Here is a 6,204-nt window from a genome sequence, read left to right as displayed (position 1 = left end):
TGTACCAGGATTTATTTTGAATCCACTACACAGTACTATCATTTAATTGATTTACTTTTCATCCAACCTGCGTGTTTTTCACCATACTATCAGAAAGCAAACATAAAACAACATACAGTATATAAACAGTTATTAATTATTCCTAAAATAAACCGATAAGTGGCTTAATGACATTAATTAACAATTAAACTGTTGACAGTAAGAGAACAAGTGGAAGTTATTTATCAGTTTTAGCGTCAATAATTATAAAACCAGTTAGGTTGTTTCATCTAACGGATATCTATAATTAGTCAATAATATCAATTAATTGTAGCATAGTTTATTTGCTAGCACATTGTTTTAAATTATCAGGAGAATATTACTTAATGACAAGCCCATGTAATGATAATGAGTTACTTTATTTCCTCCTCCAGTTTTTATAGAATGTTGTACACTATCGTAAATTAGCTGTAGGCGTACGATACAAATAATGTTAACTACCATAAAAAAATCAACTTTCTTGTACAAAGTAATCTTAATAACTAATACACTGACGCATTCAGCTTTATATTTTGAAAACAGTCAAATAATTATTCTTAGTATCTCCTTAGCTTTCTTACAACCTCCTATCTAACTAACTTTATTATACTTCACAGAATTTGACATTTATAATCTATATTTCAATATACTGCTAAAAACTTTCCAACACATCTGTCAACTTTTCTTGGTATACTATGCTCTATATCTAACAAATAAATTACAACATTATGAATATAGTCTATAACACAGCCACATTGCTGATTTGTAAAGTCCCATGAACACTAATACATAATATTAGTAATATTAAAACACTACAATAAATCGTCTATTAATAAATTATTTTTACTGGCTTTATGTGCTAAAGTCCATTATATATGGACTGGATAACGTTTTGTTTTTTGATGTCGTTGGTAAGTGTTCAGCTAAGTCCACTGACATCTTCAGCCTTGATGATCCTTTGGAAGTAGTTTCTACAGAAACCTTGGGCTTCTCACTTGGTTGGGTTTCCATTGACAAGTTCTTCACTGAAGTTATCCAATTGGCTGTTCTCTCACCAATACACTGTCAAATAATTCTCTTGACCCAGAACATTTCTGCTATTACTACAGTTTACATATATATCAGAAACACTTAGAGGAGGCTTTTTTTTTCACAGTCTACAAAAAAGTAATATTCACGATAAAGCGTACTAAAGACAATGTAAGTGATTATGATGTGTGCTATATAGCATTTCCACCACTAAGATAGATCAGGAAGATAATCCTCTCAATTTTTCATACAATGTTTCACTTCAAAAAATTACTCAGTTACTTAGAAGATAGCATGGGTTGCAATATTCATTGATTTTTAAAGCACATGACTATCCTAGTTTATGATATCGATATCCTAGGAAATTTCTTTTGTGAAACTCTGTTCAATAACTCAGAGAGCAAGATTTGCTAAAACCGTTCAGTCCAATTGATCTCTTGATCAACAAATCAACCTGATTTATAACTATTAAGCAGCTACCCTACATGGCTAAAAGTATTGGACACCCTTTCTAATTAGTGGGTTCGGCTATTTCGGCCATATCCATTGCTAACAAGTGCATAAAATCGAACATACGGTCTTACAATCTCCATAGACAAACATTAGAAGTAGAATGGATCATACTGAAGAGCTCGGTGACTTTCAACGTGGCACTGTCATAGGATGCCACCTTTCCAACAAGTCAGTTCATCAAATTTCTGCCCTGCTAGAGCTTCCCCAATCAACTGTAAAGTACTATTATTGTGAAGTAGAAACTTTTAGGAGCAACAACAGCTCAGCTACGAAGCAGTAGGCCATACAAGCTCACAAAACGGGACCGCCGAGTGCTGAAGCTCTTAAAAATCGTCTGTCTACAGTTGCAACTCACTAACGAGTTCCAAACTGCCTCTGGAAGAAACGTCAGCACAAGAACTCTTCGTCAGAAGCTTCAAGAAATGGGTTTTCATGGCCGAACACAAACCAAATTTTACCATTCACAATGCCAAGCATCAGCGAGTGGTGTAAAACACACCGCCATTGGACTCTGGAGCAGTTGAAACGCGCTCTCTGGAGTGATGAGTCGCACTCCACTCTCTGGCAGTTTGACGGACGAATCTTGGTTTGGCGTATGCCAGGAGAACGCTATCTGTCTGAATGCGTAGTGCCATTTATAAACTTTTGTGAGGGGGAAATAATGGTCTGGGGCTCTTTTCCAAAGTTTGGACTAGGTTGTTTAGTTCCAGTAAAGGGAAATCTTAATGTTACAGCATACAATGACATTCTAGAGAATTGTGTGCTTCCAATTTTGTGGCAACAGTTTGGGAAAGGCCCTTTTTGTTTCTACATGACAATGCCTCCGCACACAAAGTGAGGTCCATAAAGACATGGTTTGCCGAGATTGGTGTGGAAAAACTTGACCGGCCTGCACAGAGTCCTGACCTCGACTCCATCGAACACCTTTGGGATGAATTGGAACGCCGACTGCAAGCCAGGCCTTCTCGCCCAATATCAGTGCCCGACCTCACTAATGCTCTTACGGCTGAACAGGAGAGAATCCCTGCAGCCATGTTCCAAAATCTAGTGAAAAGCCTTCCCAGAAAAGTGAAGGCTGTTATAGCAGCAAAGGGAGGACTAACTTCATTGATTTTGGAATGAGATGTTTAACAAGCAGATATGGGTATGATGGTCTGGTGTCTGCATACCTTTGGCCATGTAATGCATCTCTCAATACTTAGCTGTTACCTTTCAATGAAATTAAGCTCAATAGCTCAGAAAGCAATGAGTTCTAAAAGTTCTAGCAACTGTTTTCAGTTGTGCAAAGTGTTTATGTACCAGGTATTACATTCACTCACTCCTGTCATCCTAACTTTTAAGTAAGAAAAGGACAGTCACACAATGCAATGCATATATTGTACCGTGAAATGCCACCTGATAGCTTAAAATTCAACGATTAGCACTTTCTAGGAAAAGTAGAATATTTCTATTTTCCTGTTTCATTCTTTTGTTTAATTTGTTCAAACATTCCTCGAACATAGCACTCGTCAACCACGCTTTATTATTCACTTTCCATTCCACAGGAAGTTGATTCTTGCTTAAATTTTTGAAACAGCGCGGAGTTTCACTTTTACCCATGGTAAATTTTCCCTAAATTTTAAAATTAGAGAAGATAGAAATTTATTTTTTTCGTGAGAATTATTTAAAAAGTAGAATTTTGCACTTAAAAGACAAATATATTTCTACAAATCATGAATGTAATTTAACTGCAAAAATAAGGACAGCAGAAAAAAGAACAGAATATATTTAACCAACACTTACTTAACAAAATGTCCGAGAATTTATTAATATTTAAACAAATTATTAATAAAACAAGAATTTATTAATATCTAAAGAAATTATTAGTTAAATAAGAAATTAATATTTAAACAATAAAGTTTCCGCCTTACTGAGGTTATAATTCTATTTGTTGATAGATGAGATAGGTGAAAGATAGTTTTTCGTCTGCGTTATGCAGGTTCCGTCGTATAAAGGCCTTTTTATAAGATAAATATCAAGATAATGCTGCAAAATTTTGATATTTTCGGCTTGTACAGGTTTCCGTCCTATGCAGTTTTCGGTTTAGATAGGTTTTACTGTAGTATATTGAATGTGGTTGACCAGTATTATTACTTTGTTCTATCTCTCGGTTCATCTGTTTATATACTTTAAAGCGAGATTCTTGAATGTTCGACAATGTCTTTAGTGTCAAGAGCAATGACCAGATACCAAAGACCATAATGAAAACTGAACCTGAGTTGTGCTAAATACGTCCCTTTGTTACAACTAGACAGTAGTTGGATATATATGTATTTGTGAGTAGAAAAATGTTAGATTGTGAGTGTAACGTTGCTACCCAATTGCTTAGCAGCAAGTCTGGAGATCGTATGTGGATTCCTTAAGAAATTATTTGACTGGTGCTAAGGAAACGCTTCTTTCAATAGAAGTGCATATGTACAGTGAAAGGGAAAATTTTCTACACAATCTTTACGATATTCGATATTCTTATAATATTTTTGTCATCTTTCTTTTCTATACTAATTAGCCGTTTAGCATTCTTGCTGTCACGTCAAAGACAGAATACAATCTACTCTTCTCAAAGGGAGAGTTCAAGGATGTCAGACTCTCATGTCTAACCATTTAGAAGGTTTTGGAGTATCAGATATAAGAATTCTATGATGCACAAGCCATTATCCTTCATCAGAAACTCGGTGGTGTATTACTTATAGTCTTTCTACAAGGCAATAATGGCTAGACCATGAAAGCCTGATGCTTTAAGTTTTAAGAAGACATTTTTGAGCCGCCTGCTGTTCTGCTATCCTACGGCTACTTAAGCAGAAAATAAACTTTTCATTGGTTTATTAAAGCAATAAGACAAAGCTATGAGAAAGAAAAACATAGCCTAAATTCATAAGACCCCATAAGACTCCACACCTCAAGCAATCTTCTCTATTCTGAAAGACCAATAAGGAGAATATGCACTTTTAACATGACCCAAAGAGACGTTGTATTGATTACAATGATCACATCATCACTTTAGCCGTTTCAGAAAATCATACATTGTCTGCATTGTCCCCGAATTACTATCCCATACACCTAACCATAACTGACATTATCACGTAGAAGTGGCAAAACCAGGTTCAGACACTTTGGTATTTTTTTATTATTAATTGAAAGTTAATAAAGTAACTTCCTTAGCAACTTTACCTTCTTGAGTTGTTTAAAATCAGGCATGTCTTTAAAGGGGAAATCGTATTTCTATTATATGAATTAACAAATGTTACATAGACTCCTCCATCTACCTAATCATCTCTAATGGTGATATCTCTCGCAGTTGTGAGTTTAATTATTAGTTATAAACAAAAGTCATGACTTCTGCTCATGCTAAAAAATTTCAGGATCAGAACATAAACATAAAATTTTATAAATGAAATGTAGTGGGCTGAGTGTATTATGTTAAAACGATTTTGAATCTGCAAATCAGAAAGCCATGTGACAAAAATAGCAGGTGTAAAGTTACGGTGAAATTACATGTCACATGACTCACAAAACTCCAACAAAATCAAAATCTGGTAATGGTACAACACGATGACTATCTGTGCTAATCATCCCTAATTTAGCAGTGCAAGACTAGAGGGAAGGCAGCTAGCAATCACCACCCATCGCCAACTTTTGGGCTACTCTTTTACTAACAAATAGTGGGATTGACCATCACATTATAACGCTCCCATGGTTGAAGGAGCAAGCATGTTTGGTGTGACGGGGATTCGAAACTGAGGCTCTTATATTACGAATTTATCGCTCTAACCATTTAGTCATGCCAAGCCTGATTGATTTTGAAAAATGTGTTAAATCCCTTCCTTCCTTAAGCTATTTGTACAGTCAGATCATGAAATTGTATTCATATCAATAATTTGTAATTTCTAAGGCAGGGAAATCCCTTGCACTTAATAATATCAAAAATAAAAAATAGGGATTAATCTGGGGCACATGGATCATCCAGAAATAACTGCAATAAGTGATTTTCCAGCCACTATTATCAAAGTGCAGCTTGTTGTAGTGTAAGAGAATTCATGACATAAAAATCTTTGACCGAAGTCACACATGTACCAAATGCAAAACTATGGAGAATAATTGAGAAGGATCTATATTGAAATTATGAAGATAAGGCTTCACGTTACAACTCGCATATGTTTGTCACTTATATCTCAGACAGCTGGCGAGTGAAAGGATTCATACTATTCCACAAATCAATTCAATGGATGCATAACTTATAGACTTATGTCTGACTGGATTGCTGAGAACGGCATTGGAAAACTGTTGTTTTCATACACTAACTACATTATACGGAAACATACAGAAAGAAGTTGTGCGCTTTAGACATGACAGTCTTATGATATATCCAATTAATAACAGAAGGATCGAACAGGAAATTTAGAAATAAATCAGAATATAAAAACTTATCGAGTTTTCTAAATTTTCTGAAATAAGAAGACTGAACACTTTAATGAGGTGTAAAAACAATCTTTATTTAGCACACAACGAAAAACAGTGTGCATACTTTGTAAACAAAAATACAATTGTTTCTATTGGATTTATGAATTTATCAACAGCTTTTTTTTTCCTCGAAACTGAAACCTGGAC

Source organism: Tachypleus tridentatus, chromosome 13 (assembly GCF_004210375.1).
Source record: "Tachypleus tridentatus isolate NWPU-2018 chromosome 13, ASM421037v1, whole genome shotgun sequence".
NCBI lineage: Eukaryota > Metazoa > Arthropoda > Merostomata > Xiphosura > Limulidae > Tachypleus > Tachypleus tridentatus.
Note: the sequence above shows the minus strand (reverse complement) of the source record.